Genomic DNA, 24,278 nt, shown 5'->3' on the forward strand with positions numbered 1-24,278 from the left:
CGGGGACCCTCTCTGTCTTTTACATTAGCTGTGCTCTTGTCCCTTTTGTTTCTTGGTGTCTTCAAGACTCATAAGCTTAATGGAAGGAAGGCTCCTTTGGCATCTAGACTTCCACCACCTCTTTCTGTGTTGAGGATTCTCAAAACACTGCTGACAGGAATACAGTAATGAATGGGCATTCTTATAAAAATATAAAATATATAAAAGTGGGTATGGCATCTATAATTCAACCAACAAATAATAAAATTACAAAATAATTTTAAGAGCTCTAGCTGGAAAGCATATGTACAATACTGCTAGTGAGAGTGCTGACCGGGACAATCTCTCGGCATCCAATAAATGTACTAAAAGTACATTTCAAAGAACGTATCCAAGTTTAAATTTTTTATTAAGAATGCTCACTAAAATTCTAAAGACAAATGGGAAAATACTAATGTCTAAAAATAAAGACCTGTCCAAATCATGGAAACAGATAATATACACATATATTACACACATTTTAAATATGGTTAGGAGGCTAAAGAGATGGCTCAGAGATAAAAACATTTGTTGCTTTTGAAGACAACCCAGCAGCAGTTCCCAGAACCCACAGGGTAGTTTACAGCCATCCTAACCCCAGATCCAAAACATCTGCTCCTACTCTGACCATCATGAGCACCAGGCACATACATGGCACCTTACATACACATGCAGGAAACACACACACAGGTAGGGGAAAAGGTAGGGCAGTAACTGCTCTAGTTGCAGAGGTCCATAGCCCTTCCCAGGCACTGGAAACTACTGCACACTGTGAAAACGAATTACTCCACAGCCCCTGAAAGAGTGGCTTACATTATACAAACCCTAAATTCCAAAGCTTAGAAACTAAAAATATATTATCTAATGGTAGACTTCTCTGCATAGATTAATAACTACAATTAATTTTACTTTTTATTTTATTTAACATAACTACCAGAAAAGTATATGACTTCTATTATAATTGTGTAATTTATCCCAATTAAGTACACACTAGAAAATTAGAGAAGAAAATGCCATTTCAGAGCACACAAGCGTGTGATCATGATCACACTACAAGTTAAAGACTGAGCCTCTGGGTCTGGACAGCTGGCTCAGTGGCTAGAGTGTGTCCTGATCTAAAGGACTCCTTGCTCTAGGGTGATCCACGGCCTCTGAGCTCCGCACTCCCTACGCTCGTGTACCCACCCCACAACACACACATGATTAAAATATTTTTAAAGACAGTAGGAATGTGGGGTGGCACAAACCTTTAATCCCAGCCCTCTGGGTGGCAGAGGCAGGTAGATCTCTACAAGTTCAAGGCCAGCCTGGTCTACAGAGCTTGTTCCAGAATAGCCAAGGCTATATAAAGAAACCCTGTCTTAAAACAAAACAAAGCCGGGAGGTGCAAGTCTTTAATCCCAGCACTTGGGAGGCAGAGGCAGGTGGATTTCTGAGTTCGAGGCCAGCCTAGTTTACAGAGTGAGTTCCAGAATAGCCAGTGCTACACAGAGAAACCCTGTCTCAAAAAAACCAAAAAGAAAAAAAGAAAAACAAAAAAAAACGAGAGGGGGGAGGGAAGGGGGGAGGGAGGGAAGGAGCTGGAGAGATGACTCAGGAGTTAAGAACATGTGTTGCTCTTATAGAGGATCTGAATTCCCAGTACCCACATGACAGTTCATAACCACTCACAATTCCAGTGCCAGGGCATCTGATGCCTTCTTCTGACCTTGCAGGCACCAGGCACGCATGTATTGCACATACATACATTTAAGCAAAGCAGACACACAGACAGACCATACGTACCATAAAATAAGTCATAACAAAAAGTATGTTTCAATTACTTTTCTTTTGCCTTGACAGGACATCATGACCAAGGCAACTCATAAAAGAAAGCATTTAACTGGGCTTATCGTTTCAGAGGGTCCACAATGGCAGAGCAGCAGCAGGAACAGCCAAGTGCATAAATTTCAAACAGCAAGGAGGAGACAGAAAAAGCTGAGAAGGACACAAGTCTTTTGAAATCTCAAGCTCACCTGTGCAATGCACCTCCTAATCCTTCCAAATTGCCACCAATGGGGACCAAGCATTCAAAACACATGAACGGATGGGGGTGATTTTCATTCAAACCACCACAGCATATTATGTTCTGATAAGCTGATGTTCACATACAAAGCGTCTAGCTCAGTGGTTCTCAACCTTTCTAATGCTGCAACCCTTTAATACAGTTGCCTTTGTGGTGGTGACCCCCCAACCATAAAATTATTTTGTTGCTACTTCATAACTGTAATTTACTGTTTACTGTTATGAATTACAATGTAAATATCTTGTGTGTAGGATATCTGATTCAGCACCAACTTGTTGATTTAAAACCATTCTCTAGTTGAAAACGCAGAAGTTCTGCCCTGCCTGTAATCTCCTTCATGACCACCATTACATAACCAGCCATCTTTTTCTCTCCTTATGCAAGTCACCATGAGTTTACGAGAGTTCTTGAAACTACTTAATTTCTTTGGTAAATATTTAATTGTCTTGTTGCTAAGAATCGCACCATAAACAGTTTTTATATAACATGTTTGATAGTCAGAAAGTAGGAAGGTGACGTCAACACCACACAGACTGCAAACTCAAAACAAAATTCCAAACACAGTAAGGTCTCTTGGGAACAGACGCCAATAGAACAAGAACTCCTCCTCACTGCTGAAAACTGTTAATGGGGCAGAGACCCACATCCTTCTGCATGTGTGTAGTACTAACTGTTTCTAGAATGATCCTCCAGCATGCTCCTGGCCCCAAACACAGCAGGTGTTCTCAGTGATGAAGCCAAGTACTGTGCTGTCAGCTGCTTGCTCTCAGCCATGAAGATGAAAAGACTGTTTTAGTTTAGGACCCGCGTGGCATCCCCGGTGCAGTACTGACAGTCTTAAAGCAAATGGAAGGAGACAAGTCATAGTTTTCTGACTGCGGCTGTGGTCCACGCACTGTGGTGGGGACAGACCATCTAACTGGACAGTCTGGAATGAATGAGACAAACACAACATACAATCTACACTATGAGAAAGAGCCCCAGTGGAGCTTGGAGCCAGTCTCACAGGTTGACCAGAATCAAGAAGGAAGAGCTCATGAACATCTAGTGTGTATGGAGAAATGCGTGGAGTCCATCTCTAAGCATGAAAAATAATCACAGCACCCACAGCAAAGTAAAGAAAAATAATCCTTCACAGAGTCATCTCAAGGATATAAATGGAACACAGCTTTGGGAACCCTAAGTTCAGAGTTCACTGCACAATCATCTCAAGAAGGAAGACCAAGAGGCTATAAGGCCAAGTATGGTAGCACTTGGAAGGTAAAGGCAGGAAAATCTCTGAGTTCATAGCCAGTCTGGTCTACATAGTGAGTTTCGGACTAATATAGTGAGTCCCTGTCTCAGAAAAAAGAGGAGGAGGAGGAGGAGGAGGAGGAGGAGGAGGAGGAGGAGGAGGAGGAGAAGGAGGAGGAGGAGGAGGAGGAGGAGAAGGAGAAGGAGAAGGAGAAGGAGAAGGAGAAGGAGAAGAAGAAGAAGAAGCAGCAGCAGCAAATGAATCTATGATGTATTGTTGACCCTTGGTATCAGATGTTGTGGTGGTTTGAATATACTTAGCCCATGGGAAGAGGCTCTATTAGGAGGCATGGCATTATTAGAATAGGTATGGCCTTGCGGGAAGCGTGTCACTGTATAGGTGGGTTTTCAGGCCTCTATGCTCAAGCTCTGCCCAGTATGGAAGAGACCCTCCTCTTGGCTGCCTGCAGAAGACAGTTCTCTCCCAGCAACCTTTAGATCAAGATGTAAAACTCTCAGCTCCTTCAGCACTATGTCTGCCTGCATGCTGTCATGCTTCCTCCCATGATAACAACGACTGAACCGCTGAAACTGTAAGTCCCAATTAAATGTTTTCCTCTATAAGAGTTGCCTTAGTCAAGGCATCTCTTCACAGCAATGAAACCCTAAGGCAGATGTGAACTACTTCTAGAAAAATCCTCCAAACCAAAACACAAATCAGAGATAAATCCTTGTATGAATAACGCTGTAATAGCAGGTAACATGCAGTCATGAACACTCACCTCTATTTCAGAATCCCTAAAACTTTAAAATATTTAATATTAGATGTATGTATAAGCTTGAGCGCATTTATGTATACCACATGCATGCCAAGAGGGACTGAATAAATCCCCTTGAACTAGAGTCGCAGGCAGTTGTGAGCCCTCATATGTATATATCAGGAACTGAACCTGGAAAATTTGCAAGAGCAGTTTGAACTCTTAACTGCTGATTCATCTTTCCATTTCTATTCTAAATATTTTTGATCCCTTAATGATTCAATCTATAAACGCCATGGATATTAAGAGCAAATATAAAACACTCTTGACAATTGGGAAGTGGCTAGACAAAAACATTAGGCAAGAAAGAAAAAACAAAATTAGAAACAGAAATAAGTAAGGAGTGGTGATAATAAATCCCAGGGCTCTACTCGGGAGGCAGAAGTAAGTGGATCTCTGTGAGTTCCAGCCCAGCCAGGGCTACACAGTGAGACCCTGTCTCAGCAAGCGAGCAATCAACCAACCAAGTGAAAAAGAGGAAAAGAAGGAAGACGGGCCATAGAAATGGCCCAGTACTTAATAGCACTTGTTGCTCTTCCAGAAGCAAGTTCAGTTCCCAGCCCCCACATGGCGGCACACGATCAGTGACTCCAGTTCCTCTTCTGGAATCCACTGCACCAAGATACACACATGGGACACTGTCATATACACAGGGAAATATTCATATATATAACATGAAAATAAGTACATCTTAAAAGGAAAGAGAACTAAGGCAGTATATTTATGAAGATCCCAGAGATGATGGGCAAGCAGAAGCTGGCGATGCATTGATACATCTGACAGGCCCATCAGAGACGCTGACTGATAGAAAACTCACTGAAGCAGGAGCAAACGCATTAGCCCCTGGGGAAGGGGTAACCAGTGCCCTCAGATGAACCTCCAGCATGAATTCCTACAATAATCTTGTGGGGATATAACGTGCATCTATTTTAATGACAGTGGCTTAGGTGGAGAAAACAGAGGATGCAAAAGGACAGAGAAAGGAACACAACCATGCCCACAGTGGCCGCTCAAGGACATGTCTTCCCAATTTTTATAATGTGCTAATTCATTTTTATTTTTATTATTTTATTATATCAATATAATTGTCTTATCTGTATTCATGCACCATGTGCATGCCTTGTGCGTGCAGAGGACAGAGGAGGAGGCTGGATCCCCTGGAACTAGAGCTACAGTCAATTGTAAGCTGCCTTGTGGGTGCTGGGAATCAACTGTAGGTCCTCTGAAAGAACAGCCAGTGCTCTTAACAGCTGAGCCATCTCTCCAGCCCCAGGATTATTTTAATAATAAGCACAGATGTCTTTTACTATAAATATAAATAAAGCATTGTTTTAAATAAATGATTGGGCTGGAGAGATGGTTTAGTGGGAATAGGTGCTTGCCACCGAGCCTGACTACGTGAGCTTGATCCTGGGAACCCACATGGTGAACGAGAGATGAATTGTATATATTTGGAGTAAATAAATATTTTTAAAAAGCATGTACTTTGTATTTATTTATTGATTAGGTATTTTAGTTTTTGTTTTTTAAGATAGGGTCTCACCATGTAACTGACTAGCCTAGAAGTCACTATATCCAAGTTAGCCTCAAACACATAATTCACCTGCTTGTGCCTGGAATTAAAAGTATTTGCTACACTTCTATGCATTTATAACAGGTCTTATAACTATACATTTAGAGCATTTCACAATATATAAATTAAAACCCCACAAAAATATCATGACATTGTATTTTATACCATACTCAATTCATTTGGTTTTGATAAGACAAGACAGAATGTCCTTTCTTGTTAACTTTTCTATAGGACGATTTGCCAGTATCTATCAATGCTTTAGGTATGGTCTAAAATCTTACCACTAGGTCATTGTCCCCCATAAGAGATGCTGTTGCAGTATCATTTATAATGTCAAAACTAACGAAGACTAGCGTCGGCCTGGTGGCGCAGGTTTGTGAGCCCACATACCCTGGAGAAGGAGACAGGACAGGACTACCTGGGCTACAGAAGTTAAGGCCAGCTGAAATAGCTTGGTGAGTGAGGGAGAGCTTGCCTCATTTTTTTTAAAGTAAAAGGGGGGCAGGGAGGGGGTATGCTGTAGGCAGAGCTTGGTGGTAAAGGAGGTTTAAAGCAGGCTATGGGTTTAATCCCTTGTACAAAAACAAAAAACAAAAACATTTATTCTGCTCATCAAGCTTTGGGGTAAGAACAGTAAAAATAAGAAGGAATACTGTTCCTTAGTGATATGTACGGCTTTAATGCCAGTGATGAAACTGCAGAGTGCTAGGGAGAGGTGAGAGAACAGGCTACTGCCATGGTGACCCCGGGACAGCCAATAGCAACACACTCAACAAAGCTTTGCTAATATAAGGAAAGCCAGAAGCAAAAAAAGCAAAACAAATATTTACCTGCTACCCTGTAATTAATCTGAGTGTCAAGACTGTACATGTTTATTTTCTAATCTACTTACTGACGGGCTCTAGCAGGCCCCAGCATGGCAAACATGGCTCTGACTGGTCTTCCCCTTCCCCCATTCCCTCTTTCTTGGTAAACTTTACAGTCCTAAAGCTAGCCACCAAGGTCTATTCCCTTATTTGGTCCTCCTGAGGCTGACCACCAAGGTCCAGCTTTCAAAGTACTGAAGTCCAGCAACCAAGAAGCCCCTTTTGGCTCACCTTAATGTGCCAATCACAGGCACCGACAAGGGTTTGCCCTAACCACCATTTGCCTATGAGCCATATCTGTCCACTCTCTATCCAGAGGCAGTCCTTTGAAGCCCCTGCCTTGGGGCAAACATCCCTCTCACTCTCCCTTGTTCCCTTCCCTTCTCCCTCATCTCCTGTCTTTGTCTTGCATTCCCTGCCCTTTGTTCTGGGAATAAATCTCCTTTGTGCCTAGAACTTGGAATTGGGGTGTCCTGTGTGGACACTGGATTTGGCCTCATCATTGGCATTCACCTAACAATCGTCCATCACTCCCAGGCCCTTCCTAAGATGTACAACGGTGAGGTCAGTACAGGCGCCCTCTAGGGATACGGAGCTCTCAGCAGAGCTCTATGAAGAAACACTCAAGTCTGCTGCTTGTGTTTTAGAATCACCTATGGCACTTGGTGGAGCGGTCCACACACTGTTACTGGCATCTGGGCTCCAAGATCAAAGCTGAATGATGGCAAGTCCAAGAAAGCAGAATCAAATCCTAGCTGGAGCAAAGCAGGTGGTGAATTAAAATCCAAAGCAATCTTAGCCTAGCAGGAGGAGCTCTGCAGGGATGGAGTCAACGCCTCCCCCGCCCATGCCCAATCCTAGAACTCATTCCCTGGCTTCTCCGTTACAGAGCATCGTCAAGGCTCCAGCCCAAACCAAGCTTGGTCACATACCACACTTCAGTTCCTGTGCAGGTTCAGGTCTATGACAACTACCCAGAAGACTGAAGCTTTCCGGAAGCTCACAAGTTCACAGTCTGCCTAGGCTACAGAGTGCGTCTGAGGTCAGCCTGGAATATGGAAGTTCAAAGTCAATAGGCAAGTAACTTAATGTAATTCCTTGTCTAAAATAAAATAATTAAGAGCTAGGGATGTAGCTCAATAGTTAGAATATTTACCTAGCATGTTCAAACCTCAGTACCAACAAAACAAAACTCTCCTTTTGTTACACAAAATACTTTTTTTTTCTTTTGTTTTTTTTTTTTTTGGGGGGGGGGGGGGACAGGATTTCTCTGTTGTAGCCCTGGCTGTCCTGGAACTCACTCAGATGCACAACATTTTTTCAAAGATATTACTTTAGAAGACTACCTGCAAAATCAACTTAGCTCTCAGTTGGGACTTTTTTTCATGGATTTCATGTCCTTACACACGGCTTTGATTGGAAACACAGCACACTAAATCACTTTTTTTTTTTTTTTGGTTTTTTGGAGACAGGGTTTCTCTGTATAGCCCTGGCTGTCCTGGAACTCACTCTGTAGACCAGGCTGGCCTCGAACTCAGAAATCCGCCTGCCTCTGCCTCCCAGAGTGCTGGGATTACAGGCGTGCGCCACCACCGCCTGGCTTGTTGACAGGTATCTTAAGTGCAAGTTCTCAAAGTCAGTTCTCTTTACTAGAGAAAGGCTCTCAGGGACCTGTGAGATGGCTCACATGGTAGCAGCTCTAGCTGTGTAAGCTGGCAAAATGACTTCAATCCCTGGAACCCATGGAAATGTGGAGAGAGCTAACTCCACAGACTTGTCCTCTGAGCTCCGTGGCACCCGCACATCCACCTCCATGTGAATCATTTCCTCCAACACACACACACACACACACACACACACACACACACACACACACACAACCCGACCGGCTACTAAATCACTTCTAAAGCAGTGTTGGTGAGTTTATTAGCATACATCACAACTGTTCTACTCTATTCTTAGCTGTGGTCGTTAGTTACTGTGGCAGTGTACATACTAAACAACCTCCTAAGTATCCATACACAAGAAAGGACGCCATTCACACAGGGTTCAGTACTCTAAGTCCGGGTGCCCATTTACAACTCATGGGCCGACTGGTCCACATCCTAGAGTAAAGGGCTTTTCCTGCCAGGTCTTGGGACACAGAGTGAGGACGTGGGAGCATGTGTCCATCGGAATTTACCAGTGCACCAAAATCAGGGCTTAGTAACACACTGGGACGGTCACGCCTACTTCTAAAGCTGAAGGATGGGCAGGCCTACAGGACTCTTCTAGAATCACCAAAGGGTCGGGTGGTTTCAGTGAGGATTGTCACTTACATACTTCAGCACTCGCTCTTCGGCTGGCAGCACTGTAGAGGGAGGTTATGAACGTTTAGGACATCACTGGGCACAGGCTTAGAGAGTTTACAGCCCCAGCCCTCCTCCCGTTTGCTCTCTGCTTCCTGTGTAGTTGGACGTACAGGCTTATGATCTCTCAGCTTCTTGTTCTGATCACCTCTGCCACACCTCTGCCATGACTGTGGACTCTCCCTTCTTCCTTCTGTAGGTTGCTTAGGCCATAGTATTTTATCACAGGAACAGAAAATGTGTACCTATACATACATTTACAAGGAAAACCCAGCGCCAGACTCAGTGGCTATCTCGGGTACAGCCAGCACAGCCCTAGCCTGAGCCTGGCCCATAGGGTGAGGGAAGAAGCTGGAGACAGCCGACAGACAGTCTGGGCAGGCTGACTAGTTTCCACTCTTACCAGCTGTTCTTGGGTAAGCTAGTTCAGTATTCAGTGGGCTAGAGTAAATGAGCAGAGAAATTCCAATCTGACCTTCAAAAAGCCATCATGAACCTGGGTTTCTGTTTTGCTTTTTTTATTCAGAAATTTGGATGGATAGAAGGAAAAAAATTTTTTAAATAACAGACATTTTGGTTTTTTTACTTCACAAATTTATTATCATTATTATCATCATCATTATTATTATTGATTAATTTCTTTATTTACATTTCAAATGTTTTCCTCTTTCCAGGTATCCCCTCCAGAAACCCCCATCCCCTCTCCATACCCCCACCTCTATGAGGGTACCACCACCACCCATCTACTTCCTGCCCTGGCATTCCCCTATACTGGGGCATCGAACCCCCTCAGGCCCAAGGGCTGCTCCTCCCACCGAGAACCAACAAGGCCATCCTCTGCCGCCTCTGTGGCCAGCACCATGGGTCCCTCCATGTGTGCTCCATGGTCGGCGGTACAGTCCCCGGGAGCTCCGGGGGTCTGGCCTGTTGACACTGTTGCTCCCTCCGTGGGGCTGCAAACCCCCTCAGCTTGGAATTTTTAAGTGATTAGAAGATGAATAAAGAAATGTATTTTCCTTTCTAAAACAATGCAAAGTCAGAAAAATGTAACTTAACAAAATAAACTAACTACCAGAAAAGAGGCACACACACTGTAGCAATCACCACTGAAAATGAGTCCAGAGGTGTCTTAGTTAGGGATTTACTGCTGTGAACAGACACCATGACCAAGGCAACTCTTATAAAGGACAATATTTAATTGGGGCTGGCTTATAGGTCCAGAGGTTCAGTCCATTATTATCAAGGGAGGAAAATGGCAGCATCCACGCAGGCATGGTGCAGGAGGAGCTGAGAGTTCTTCCTTCATCTGAAGGCTGCTAGAAGACTGACTTCCAGATAGCTAGGAGGAAGATCTCTCAAAGCCACCCCCACAGTGACACACTTACTGCAAAAAGGTCACACCTCCAAATAGTGCCCCTCCCTCGGCCAAGCACACTCAAACCACCACAGAGATGAAATGAGGGTCCAAGGCATGGAGCCTCCGTGGCTAGATGTTTGCTGCCAGACCCCTGTGAGGCCAATGGCTTGTAAGTTACCATCTGGTCTCCACAAGCACCATCACACACACTGCATAATTCACACAAACATGCATGCATAAATAAAAAGCAAAATAATTTTTAAAGTAAAACTAACAAGTATAATAGGTATAACGTGAAAAGGTAGGCCTTTAAAAATGGATTACTTACTCCCAAAGGTAAGGGTATAGTGCTTTGAAACTGAAGGTTGCACGATACCTACAGTAGGACCCCACCTTTATTGAGAAATAGTGATTCCGTATGTGTTTATATGCACTGATGAGAGCAAACCTCAGGCGGCTTTGAAGTGGGAAGAGGAGCATACAGTCGTGAGGCCTTCCTAATTAGCACAGTTCTGAAAGGCTGTATATATTCTAACATGCTTCTTTTGATCTAGAGCTCTAAGCACCATACTTGGGAGGTCAAAGCTGGAGGATCAAGTTCAAGGTCAGCCAGGGCTTCAAAGAGATCTTATTTTAAAAAAAAAAAAAAAAAGCTAAAAGAATTAGTTTAAAATTAAGTGTTCCCCAAGGACAAATTTCAAAATTCACAATTAAGATCTCATTTTAGCCCTAAAATTAAATAAAGTGCTAAGTCCCAGACACTTGAAAGACTTCTTTGGGAGAAATGTTTTAATGCGGCTCCAACAGATGTGGCTTCCTATCCACTGCACAGGGGTCTACGGAACAAACCAGGCCTGACAGTGACTGAGCACCCTCCCACCCCATTCTGTGGGACAAGAACCCCAACCCCCCCAAACATCCCCCCCCATTCACAGGTTGCAGGCTTGGCATCAAAGTGGGTGTCACCTACTCCTCCTACACAAGGAGCGTGCATCTCTGCTGCTTCCTTGCATGGTTATACAGGAGCCACAAGATCAGCATCTCTGACCAAAAATCCCAACCCCAAAACAAAGTGTACACAATACCATACCATGAGACTTTGCTTAATGTATACAACTATTTTAAAGTATTATATAAAGTTACCTTCAAGCTGTATGTATTAGAAGTATAGAAAACTAAAAAAAAAAAAATCATGTTTGTACAATCTCATTGTACAAACTCAACTTAAAAAAAAATAGTCAAATATTTGTGATCCTAGGCATTCTAGGTAAGGGATATTCAACCTATGCAGATGCCAGTCTTTGATTTCACACAGAAAATACATAAAATCACCAAAAAATGTGGAGCGGAAATAATACAGAATTATCAGGCTGCTATTTTACCAGGCTTAAGGTCAATGACTGACTGCCATCATCATCTCCCTGAAAGACGTTTATTGCTCAGGAGAAGGATTATCCCCACGTCAGCCCTCACGCTGCCAGGCTGTGGTGTCAGTTTAACAGATGAAACAGTAATCAGCTGAGAGCGTACACGTCATGATCTAAATAACAAGGACAAAAAGGTATTTAGTGCAGATTAAGGCTGAGCAGAGCGAACTCAGCACAGTGGCTACTCTTCCTGCTTCTAAGGACTCAGAGAAACATACCTTACAACTGGCAATGTAAATAAACTAGGAAAATTCTTTTTGTTGTAGGTGTTTGTTTGCTTTAACCACTGAACAAGTAACTAAGTGAATGGAGAAAGACAGAAGCAAAGAACTGGCCCAGCATGGGAGACCAGAGAGGGTGGCCCAGGTAAGCGACTCACGGCCCAGGTAAGCGACTCACCGCCCATTCTTTGTCTAAAGGCGAGCTTTGAGCACTGGGATCCTCTCAGCTCCTTTGGCCCACATATCAAGTTCTTAATGGACTCTGGGTGCTCCCCCACCTTCCCAGGAGGTGCTGGTCCTCACTCCTGTGGGTGTGCCTGTGATGTGGGCGGAGAGTGGGCCTTTGCTGAGATGCTCTAACTCTTCGAGGAAGTCAAACCCAGTGCCTTTTCAGTCTTACAAGCTTCATGCTTAGAAAGTCCCTCCACTCTGAAAAATCAGAAGAGTGGTCATCACTTTCAGCTCAATATTTCTGGTCAAAAATCTTAAATAGCTATCTTAAAAAGAAAAAGCCAAAAACCAGCCAGGCATGGTGGTTTACACCTTTACTATCACAACTCTGTAGACCAGGCTGGCCTGCAACTCAGAGATCCTCCTGCCTCTGCCTCCCAACTGCTGGGATTAAAAGAGTATGCCTCAATGCACAGCATATAAATATTTTATTTGTTTTGTTTGGTTTTGGTTTGGTTTTTTGAGTAAGGTTTTCTCTGTGTAGCCCTGGCTCTCCTGGAACTCACTCTGTAGACTAGGCTGGCCTCGAACTTACAAATCCACCTACCTCTGCCTCCCAAGTGCTGGGATTACAGGTGTGTGCCACCACGCCCCGCATAAATATTTTAAGTAAAGAATGTGTGTGTATCAAAGGCTGGAGAGATGGCTGGGGCTTAAGAGCAAGACTGCTTTTTCTGGACCTGAGTTTGATTTCTAGCAGTTGTGCCAGATGACTCAAACTGCCTGTGACACCAGTGCCAGGGGGACCCACTGCCTCTGGCCTGCACAGGCGCCTGTCCTCTAGGGCAAACACGCGTGCGTGCGTGCACTCATGATTAAACATAAACCTCTTAAAAATACATACCTGACAAAAGTATTTTAGAAAAATAACTAAATGGGTATAACTGTATTCACTTTAATAGTAGAACAATGACCAATATTTAAGGATTGTCATAATAAATTATGACAACAATTATTTTTTACCAGAAATACCACAGAGCCAATATGGCATCCGTCTGCTGCCTTGGGGTCGAGTCGATCATCTGTTAGAAACAGGGAATTAACCGGCAGAGCACACTCATGTCCACACATCTGTCCACTTGGAGGGGAGTATAGACACATACCACCTACGCTACAGCACGCCACTGAGGCAGAAGAGCCACACGTAGACGCCCACCTAAACTACACAAGGCCCTGCTTTCCAAAATTTTTAATTAATCAATTAAAAGCCTAGTTATGAGTGAGAGGTGAAAGGGTCAGCTTAGTAGTTTAGGAGTAGGAGGCCCTGGTTCAGTTCATGGCACCTTACAAACACATCCAGTTCAGGGGATCCAACTCATTCTTACACAGAATAAAAATAAATATTCTCTCTTTCTCTCTCTCTCTCTCTCTCTCTCTCTCTCTCTCTCTCTCTCACACACACACACACACACACACACACACACACACAGACACACACACACACAGTATAAACTATAAGACTTTCAAGGATGTCAAGGATGTCAGATGATAACAATCTTTTTTTAATTTCCTCTTTGAAACCTGCATACAATGTATTTCAGTCTTACCCATACGCACACACCAGCACCCACGTCCAGTTCCTCCATGAGCTCACCAGCACTCTGCCCTCCCAGCTTCTCACCCCAACCAGGACTAGCCCCCCCCCCCCCCATCAACTGTCAAGAGCTCTTCCTCTGGGACAGCCTTAGAAGCCCCGCCCACACTCCTGGACTGAAATTTACTAGCTTGATCTTTATCTTCTGGTCTAAGATTTGTTTTGTTAACATGTATGAGTGCCTGCATGTCTGCACATAGCTGCCTGACGCCCGTGGATGGGAAGAAGGCAAGGCAGCCCTTGGAGCTGGAGTCACAGATGGTTATGAGCTGCCGTGGGGGTGGGTGGTGAGATCTAAGCTTGGGTTTCCTGAGAGCGCCCAGTGTTCTTAACCACTGAGCTAGCGTCCCTCAAGGCCCTCTCCCACTACTGATACAAATTCCCAATGTATAGAAAACTCTTTTAATGCAAATATTTTTAAAAGATGTGCTTTCTGTATACCTAGACTACAATATATAAATAAGTATGCAAATCAACGTATTAAGTATAACTGTACCCAATAACTGTAAATATCTTCAAAAACCTTTTGAAGATATTTTCTTCACTTGGCATATGTCTTAGTTAGGGTCACTATTGCTATGATGAAACCCCATGAGCAAAACGGGTTGAGAAGGGCTTATTTGGCATCACTGAAGGAAGTCAGGATGTAAACGCAAGCAGGGCAGGAACCCAGAGGCAGGAGCTGATGCAGAGGCCGTGGGAGGGTATTGTGACTGGCTTGCTTCCATAGCTTTGCTCAGCCTGCTCTCTTATAGAACCCAGGACCACCAACCCAGGACTAGCACCACCCACCATGGGCTGGGCCTCATCAATCACTATTAAAGAAAATGCCTTACAGATGACTCTAGCTTCTGTCAAGTTGACATAATACTAGCCAGGACAGCATGTCAAAATTTCATATTACAAACAGGACAGTATGTTCTCATCTCTAGAAAAATGGAGATAGAAAATATTAGGGTTTCACCATTCTAATTACGACTATCGACGTAATACACTTTTATTATATCTTGGCAAAGTGGTAAAGTTTAAAAGTCCAATGGCAATTACCAACGTCAAACACACCTTACTATTACTACTACTACTAATAATAATATACAGCAATCCTGCCTTCCCTTACATGTGAACTGTCAACCTTCAAATCACATTTAAAAGACCATTGTATCTGCACGAACCAAAACTTCCTAAAACCTTTCCCAAAATGCCTTGGCGTGATCACAATTCGGTGATAAGCACATTACAGTGACTCAGATCGCAGCCCAAAAGCGAAGAGCTGGAACCGCGTTCTGCTCAGACCATGGCAAGTGAGAGGGCAACCAATCACGGAACACTTAGAAATGCCGCAGCCCCACCCCCTCCGCGGGGCAGGGGAGGACACAGAGGCGTTGGGCTCAAACCCTGCTGGCAGCAGCTCACCAGCTGCTCAGGAAACAGAAACAGACCTGTCTGTCTCCTTTCTCAGTTGTGAGAAGTGCCAAGGTGCACTCGCAGGCCCTCAACAAGACACAGGATCCTGCTGGCTAACCTGAACGCCACAAAAAAGTCCTCAGAGTGAGAAGGACCAGTGAGCCCCAATCCTATTAAAATCATTCCAGAACACGAAGGCAAAAGGAGGCTCGGTTCAAATAAAGCCCAAACTCCAGCATTAGCGTCGTCGTCTGGGGCTTCCATCTAAGCATAACGAGGTCAGTTCTCAATTTTATTTTGTCATTCTACTGGAGCAAAAAGGATCAAAAGAGCACTCCAATGCCCGACCCCAGACAGGCACTACATGCCCCTACATCTTAGGGCATAGGCATTCCAACACCCAAGTACCCAAACTTAGAACCTGAACAGAAAGTCTGGGAATCACACTTAGCATCCCTCCCTTGCTCTTCGTGGGTAACAGCACAGCCTCTAGTTTACCTTACTTTCACTGCAAAAATAGCACTGAAAAAATCTGGAGGTGCTGGAATCATGGCCTGGTTTGGTTCCTAGTACCCACCAGATAGCTCGCAACCATACTCCATTTCCAGGGAATACCATGCCCTCTTCTGACCTCCCCAGGCACCAGACATGGCCATGGTGCACACACATAAATATATGCAGGTAAAACGCTCATACACATAAAATAAATCTAAACTAAATATCGTTAAATTTTAAATTCAAGCTGGCAGCTGGTTTTTCTCTGCATATTTTAGTAGATAATTAATTTGCAATCTAAGATATACTTAAAATCGTAGTCTGAAAGATTTTTCTTCATCCTTAAATAAAAAGCAAAAACGAAGCAAACAAAAACCTTTTTTTGAAACAGGTCCTCACCGTGGAGCTCTGGCCGCGTCAATGGTAAAGACCCACCTGCCTCTTGCCTCCCCAGTACTGCCAAGCCATGCTAAGCTTTACTACTTGAAAAACAATATTTCTGCCAAGCAGTATGTACCAAAAGCACACGCCTTTAATCTCAGCACTCAGGAGACACAGGCAGGCAGACAAGGCTAGCCTGATCTACAAAGAGTTCTAAGACAGCCAGGGCTACACAAAGAAACCTTGTCTTGAGATGGGGAGAAGGGAGGAAAAAAGAAAAAAGAAAAATTGGAAGCCTAAACCCAAGAATGATCTTCAATAAAATTTATTTCTCAAATGCATCATAAGATTACAAAAATGTAGAAACTAGAATATTTTATTAAAATACTAATATCCTTGATATAAAAAGAACTATTGCCGGGCGGTGGTGGCGCACGCCTGTAATCTCAGCACTCTGGGAGGCAGAGGCAGGTGGATTTCTGAGTTTCAAGGCCAGCCTGGTCTATAGAGTGAGTTCCAGGACAGCCAGGGCTACAGAGAGAAACCTGTCTTGAAAAAACCAAATCCAAAAAAATCAAAAAAAAAAAAAAGAAAAGAAAAGAAAAAGAACTATTATAATCCACCAGGAAAAACAGACTAAGAAAACTTGGAAATAAATAAGCCTGACAAAATATAAATTCAAAACAAAATCATTAAAAGTGCATCAGAGGCCGGGCCGTGGTGGCGCACGCCTTTAATCCCAGCACTCTTAAGAGGCAGAGGCAGGCCAGCCTGAGTCTACAGAGTGAGTTCCAGGACAGCCAGGGCTACACAGAGAAACCCTGTCTGGGGGGATGGGGGTGGTGCATCAGAACCTGGAGGATGGCTGGCTCTGAGAAACACTCACTGCTGTTGCACAGGACCTGGGTTCAGTTCCCAGTGTGTACAGGAAAGTCTGGCAGGCCTGAAGTCCACGTGCAAGCCTGCCGCGGGATTCCTACAGCAAGTTGGTGGCAAGACTTCCTGATACCCCAGGTTCTGGCAAGAGACCCCGCTTCAGTAAGTAAAGCAGACAGCAACTGGGAAAGACATGCAGTGTGTGTGTGTGTGTGTGTGTGTGTGTGTGTGCGCGCGCGCGCGCGCATGAGTGAAAAGTTTAAATAATCAGAATAATGCACCTAGATTTACAAAAAAGGCTAATTCCCATTGTATCTATTCAGCCCAGCAAGAGAAATGGGGGGAAGCACAGAAGCTAAAGACTCAATGGAAGGATTTATCATGTAGAAAGTGATGCATTCCAGACAATCAAATTGTTAGAAGCCATGTTTTAAAGAAGTATTCCTAAAGCAGAACGGAGGGGCTTGGGCTTTGCTACCCTTCATTTCTTTACTGGAGGGGCCACACCTTGGCATGCATAAGGAAGTAAGGGAACTAACTTGTCACAGTAAGTAAGGTCTCCTTCCAACCTGTGGCCATGGGCATGGAAGCCAGGCTGTAGGCTGGGTGACAGCGTCTTTACCCACTGTGCAGTCTCACCGGTCTAAAGAAGTGTTAAAAGCCCAGCTGACTGCTATGCTGGCAGCTGTACAGAATGTGTGGACGTGTACATATAAACAGAATGTTACTTTCACATAAAACATACAACCCTGAGTATTCAGAAAGCAATGGCTGCCTCCGCACAAGCCCCCATTCACTGTCGCAGAGAAGGGTGGTGTCGCACTTCCAGAGAGCCTTCCATTGACTGACCGACAGCTCGGTCAGTCGGTTGTTCTCTATGACATTCCTAAAGCAGCCATGAATCATCAGCATGTTTTTTTTTTCAATTTATTTCTGATTACAAAGTCAGAATTCTGAGAAAGGACACCCTCCAGGGACCGCTCTCTCTTCTCTCTGCACCGACAATCATAAGGACAACTGGACACAGCCATGAGACGTCAATTTGCAAAACCATTTAATTTATCAGGAGAACAAAGTTTGTAATGAGGAGAGCACTAAATTAAGTCATGGTGAAGCAGGCACAATATCCATGCAAAGAAACAGAGGCTCCACATGTGTGTTTCCTCCAGTTCCAGTATCAGCTAACTGTGCCGGGCTTTGAGAGCGACGCGTGTCTGAGTTTTAAAGCGCTGGGTCTCCACCCCGGCTGCACGGTAAGACTGCCTGAAAAAAATCCTTAAAGCTCCAATAACTTGGCTGAATGCTAAAACTCCATCTCAAATTGTGGGCTGAGACCAGGCATCCACAGCTTCTCAAAGTTCCCCAATTTGCTTTTAAGTTGAGGACCACTGATTTCAAGCATCTTTTTGTTCAAATAAATAATAAATGACCCATAAGGTTGATGGGGGTGGGGTAAATAATTCAATGGCCTGGGGTCAGCAATTTTTTATTATTTTTTAATTTTTATTTATTTATTTATTTTGGTTTTTAGAGACAGGGTTTCTCATATAATAGCCCTGGCTGTCCTCCAAGTCACAGAGATCTCCCTGTCTCTGCCTCTGCCTCCCATATATTGGAATTAAAGGCATCTACCACCCAGCTTTTTATGTCGTTAACATAATCTGGTCTACTGATTCCAGGCAATCACTATCAAAATCCCATCTGCCTTGTAGCAAAGGCTGACAGACTGATCCTGAAATTCCCAGAAAAATACACCAGTCTAAGAATAGCAAAAGAACAAAGCCAGAGGCTGGGTTTTTTCCAGCTTCAAAACTGAACAGAAAGCTATGGTAGTTCAGACAGGGTGGTCTAAGGACACACCAGTGTTGGCATAAGGACATACATATAGATTACTGGGATATAATGGAGACCCCAGAAATAAATCTTAACAAATTCTAAGTGTCTTTCCACCAGAGCTCATAAGACTGCACAGTGATAGAGACATCTTGCTGGAAAGTAGGGCAGTCAAAATGAAATCTGGAAAACGTATTTTAGGAGTTGATGGACACCAAAAGAAATAAAAGTGAGCGATTTCAAATGTGAAAAGAAATTTTAAAGAGTTGACTGCAACAAGTCATCACTCAAGAAGTAACTCAGTTGTGTTTGTCATGAGAAGTACTCTACCAGAGCTCTGCCCAGGCAGTCCACCTCCCAAGCCAAAGCAGCTGCTCAGAGAAGCTCTCCACTCCTAATCCACTCAGGCCCTGCAGTGTCTACAGTGGACCCCAGAGGGAGGGAGCGGGAGAGGGAGCACACACACATACTCACCAGTGACTGGAAACAAGGGGACCGCAAGGCCACAGTGTGGGCACCCCGGGAACCAAGGGGCGTCAGACAAAACAGAGAGCCTGAGCAGCAAGGTGGGTGGGCTAGCTGGGGGAGGGGAAGAGGGAGCCTGGTGCTGTGAACGTGCTCAAGTCTACCTCCAAAGGCAATATCCTTTCTTTTTTTTAAATGGGGAAAAACAAAACCTATAAAACTTCTCTGAGGAAGAAAACTCAAAGACTGACAGAAAAGGATAAGCAGCTACACAATACAACTGTACGGCTAAGCACTAGAAAGCTCTGGGAAGGACTGAAAGGGAAAAATACAGTTCCTCCTGGCAAGAAATATAAGGTCACCCTCAAACCAGCCAAGAAGGGGGAACATACAGGATAACTACCCCAGCGACCAGGGCCAACCCTAAGTGCTTCCAAGAGACACCCAGGGACGCAGGGGTTAAGTCACGTGCAGGTGAACTCAATAACCTGAGCTCAGTCCCCAGGACCATATGGTAGTAGAGAAGTGGTCCCCACCCTGTTCTTGTGAGCATTTTAAAGCCCTCCACTCTGCCCAGGGTGGGCGGGGCAGGGGCACAGCGCCTCAGTAGAGCATCTAGGGCACTCAGTGTTCTGTTTGGGTTTGAGGTAAAGTCTGTGTGATTCAAGTTGACTGTGAACCATACATCCTAGACTGGCCCAAGGCTCAGCCTCCCGAGTACTGGGATCACAGGCATGGGCCATTCCTCTCAGCAAAATATCTTTTAAATATGAAGCTAGACAGACATGTCAGTGGTTAAGGTTAAGAGCACTAACTTCTTTGTCTTCAAAAGGATAATACCTAGCACTCAAGGGAGCTTGCAACTGTAACTCCACTCCAGGGGATCTGACACCCTCTTCTGGCCTCCACAAGTACTGCATGCATATGGTACATGTACATATAGGGAAAATACCCATACACATAAAATTAAATTTAAAATATTTTAAAGTAAAATTAAAAAAAAAAAAAACCCTGAGTGTGGTGCCCATTCCTGCAGTCTTAGCACTCAGAAGAGGCAGGAGACTCGGATGTTAAGGAGACTCGGATGTTAAAGGTCATCCCCAGCAACATAGGGTAACCTGGACAACATAAGATCCTTTCTCAAAAAGGAGGTCTGGGAAGACAGCCTAACTGGTGAAGCTTTTGCCACTAAGTCTGACAGCCTGAATTTGATCCCTAGGACCTACTGGTGGAAAGAACCAATTCAGAGTTGTCCTCTGGCTGTACACATACAACAATAAATGTTTAATGACTGACTGCACAGAGGAACAGAAAGCGGCCAGGTGTGGTGGCACAGGCCTGTAATCCCAGCACTTGGGAGGCAGAGGCAGGCGGATTTCTGAGTTCGAGGTCAGCCTGGTCTACAGAGTGAGCTCCAGGACAGCCAGGGCTACACAGAGAAACCCTGTCTTGAAAAACCAAAAAAAAAAAAAAAAAAAAAAAAAAAAAACAAAACCAGAAAGTGATCAAACAGTACACCCCATGGCAGGTCCAAATACTTACAACAGTGGGTACATTAATAAGGCGAATTCATGAATGGTGATGGAAATAAACTGGAGGAAGGAAAGTCCTTATTTCACACAGCACTCCAATACAAGTATTAATTACAAATTTTAAAAAATAAGAGAAAATATAAGTCAATATTTATGAGATCCTGCGTGTAAAGAAACTATGGAAAAGATTTTAAATCAAAGTTAAAGAATCCTCAACTTTAGGACAAAAGCGCAGATGCAGGTGAAGGAAAAGACCAAATGCAACACTGGGTGCAGACGGGGAGGACCAAGGGTGCACTGGGTGCAGACAGGGAGGACCAAAGGTGGCACTGGGTGCAGACGGGGGGGACCAAGGATGCACTGGGTACAGATGGGGAGGACCAAGGGTGCACTGGGTGCAGGCGGGGAGGACCAAGGGTGCACTGGGTGCAAACGGGGAGGACCAAGGGTACACTGGGTGCAGACAGGGAGGACCAAGGGCGGCACTGGGTACAGATGGGGAGGACCAAGGGTGCACTGGGTGCAGATGGGGAGGACCAAGGGCGCAATGGGTGCAGACGGGGAGGACCAAGGGTGCACTGGGTGCAGACAGGGAGGGCCAAGGGTACACTGGGTGCAGACAGGGAGGACCAAGGGCGGCACTGGGTGCAGACAGGGAGGACCAAGGGCGGCACTGGGTGCATAGACTAGGGATGGAATAGAAAACAGTTCACATTGTTGTTTAGATAGAACACGGCTTGAAGGAAATGTCACTGCCTCCAAAACTTGGGCACACTTGTACCCAAGTCACACACTGTGGGACATGCTGTGAAGTGTATCATAAAAGCTGAATAGCTCTTGATAAAAAGAAATGAATGAAAGCCAGGAGTGCTACACACACCTTAAATCCAGGTAGAGGCAGGTGGATCTCTGAGTTCAAGGCCAGCCTGGTCAGAGTGAGTTCCAGGACAGCCAGGGCTACACAAAGCCCAGTCTTAGAAAGAGAGAGAGAGGCCTAGTCAATTTTAATTAAGCCAATAAGTCATATATTTATTTATTTATCTATTTATATAAGCAAAGAGAAGCCCGTTTAAAAAAACAAACAAACCAGAGTGAAGAGTCATGGGTAACTCAAACACTAACAAAAGGAGCCCGAGCTAGGGCACAGTTCAGGCAACCGTAGAACCCGGACCTGAAGAGCAAGAGAGGATCCTACCACAGCCTCCCCCTGGAATTTTCAGCATGGACATCTAAACAAGCCACCCATTCTGGGCATCCTCTGGTGACCTTCCACCAGGACAGTGTCAAGGGCCCTTCTGACTCCCGCGACTCCACTGCTAGCTGCCCTTGGCTGCACTGAGTGTGTGCCTCCTCCCACAGTCCTCCTCACCTTCCCCCCCCCCATCACCCTGATCCCTCCCTCAGTGCAGGTCCCACTCTCCCAGTCAAACCCCACCTCCAAAGCTCCAGTCCTTGGCAAGCACGCAAGACCAAAAGGGCCCGGCAGGACTGCAGTCTAATTGTTGAGTTTGCAACTGACTAGTCTGGAATCAAATCCTGACTCTGCTACTCAATGGCCCTGTGATCACGAACAGCCAGCTCAAGCCCCCAAACCTCAGCATTCCCCACTGGGAAATGGGAACCATAAAGGCCACGGGGCTGTGACCAAATTACAGTAGTGACACAATCAGTGCCAGGCAGAGCACCCAGCACACAACTAGCTTCCGGCTTCTCTGCCCTCCTATTACCACCAGGAATAAGATCTGGAAGTGGAGTTCTATCTTTAAATCCCCAGAGTTTCAGGGCATCTGAGAAATCAAACCCAGTAGCTATCCTAGAGATATGGGTCACACAGACTCAGCCCGCTGGTTTCACACTAGCAATACTGGCTTCAAGTGCCCAGAGTATCACCCATACCTATGAGCACAAACATCACCCCAGGGACCCCACTTCATGGGCTAGCGGACTCACCCTGTAGGGTCTCCTTTACTGCTTAGATAGGTCCCTTCAGATATAACTCTTACTTAGCTTCGCTCACTTTCAACAACAAAAATGGGTAGATGCAACTCTGTAAGCTTCCCACACATATTTAAGAAAAAATGGCTAGTCTAGAGAGACAGCAATTGGCACAGTGAGGACAGGTGGATTCCTGGGACTGAATGGCCAGTCGACCCAGCCTACCAGGCCAGTTAGACCTTGTCTCAATAAAAAAAATAGCGGCTGAAGAGATGACAACGTAGTCGCGAGCATGGGTTCTCCTCCAGAAGAAGGGTTCACCCTCAGCACTCCCGGCTCTACACAGCTAGTCAAGGGCAGAGATGTCTCTAAGAGCAGGGGTGGTCGGCGCACCTTAGGTAAAAAACAGTGCCCCAACCCCAGGAAATAAATACATCATTTACTACTCTCTTGTCCCATCTTCAGCCACCAAAGCACACTTTCTGGGTGGTGGGAAGATGGCTCAGTGGTTAAGAGAACAGGCTGCTCTCCCAGAGATCCCAGGTTTAAAACCCTCACCTAGAAGGCCGCTCTCAATCACCTGCAACTCCAGTCCCAGAGAGACCTGATGCCCTCTTCTGGCCTCTAAGAATACTGCATGTACAGATATACATGCATGCAAAACACCTAGCCACACAAAATAAAAAAAAAATCTCAAAAAGTGATAAATAAAATTAAATAAATGTCGACAGTACCTGCAGAACAATACTCAAGGTTGTCCTCTGGTTCATACATGTGTACAAACAGACATGCATGCATGCACACACACACACACAGAGAAGGGGTAACCTTCACCAGGTATTTAATGAGATGCCCTGGAGAAAGAGACAGAAATTTCATATCAGATGCTCTGAGAGGAACCTGAGTGAACTTTCCTGACAAGACAATAGAAAAAGTTCCTCTCCTTCACGGAGTGAAGGTCCCAGGAGTGTAAGACTGCCTACTGAGAGAGAATTAGCTAAGGTCACTAAGAAGATACCAAGATTTACATTTGCAGACGGAAAGAAATCCCATCCGCCTCATTTCCTGACTTGAGTCAAAGTTGGCACACAGCTTCCCACACCCTGAGCCTGCCCCTCGACCACTTTTGTCCCAGGAGCCTCTGTTGTCTGTCTGTCTTCCTCCACGACACACTCTTCCTCCTCTTCTTTCTCCTATCATCCTCCTGTCTGCCTTACCCTGGGATCCAGTCAATTCTCACGGTCTCCCCACAGTGAATCAGAATGATTTGACTTACCCCCAACCCCAGCCCTACTCTATCCACACCAGTTCTCAAACAGCAAGGGCTAGACTAAATGTCCTTGTTAAGAGCGGAATCAGGCGAGGGGTGAAGCTCTGTAGAACCCCTGCGTAACATGTCAAAGCCACGGATGGGTTCACTCCCCAGCATGAAAACTAAAGACAACACATCCATACTCTGCACTATGGAGTGAACTGTTTTATTCTCCCAACCAAATACATCCACATACTGAGGTCAGATTCTGAGGACGCTTTTAGTTGATCATTAAGGTTAAATGAGGTCTTATTATAAGAGGGACTCCATTAAGTAAGATTACAAGAATTGCAC

At 44.8% G+C, this 24,278-nt stretch overlaps 1 protein-coding gene across 4 annotated transcripts in view; it reads right to left on the minus strand.

The window, feature by feature from the left end:
• Positions 1 to 24,278, minus strand: part of Slc23a2 (solute carrier family 23 member 2) — an 87,725-nt gene that overhangs the window by 58,612 nt on the left and 4,835 nt on the right. The window contains exons 2-3 of one of the 4 annotated variants that reach the window (XM_052183692.1): positions 7,506 to 7,621; positions 7,227 to 7,324 (exon numbers count right to left, since the gene is read on the minus strand). The exons of 2 other annotated variants lie outside the window; for them this stretch is intronic. The gene's annotated coding sequence lies outside the window, so the exon portion shown is untranslated. The remainder of the gene's footprint in view (positions 1 to 7,226; positions 7,325 to 7,505; positions 7,622 to 24,278) is intronic. One more of the 4 variants, XM_052183693.1, reaches the window with a different exon arrangement.

This window comes from Apodemus sylvaticus, chromosome 5 (genome assembly GCF_947179515.1).
Source record: "Apodemus sylvaticus chromosome 5, mApoSyl1.1, whole genome shotgun sequence".
NCBI classification, from domain to species: domain Eukaryota; kingdom Metazoa; phylum Chordata; class Mammalia; order Rodentia; family Muridae; genus Apodemus; species Apodemus sylvaticus.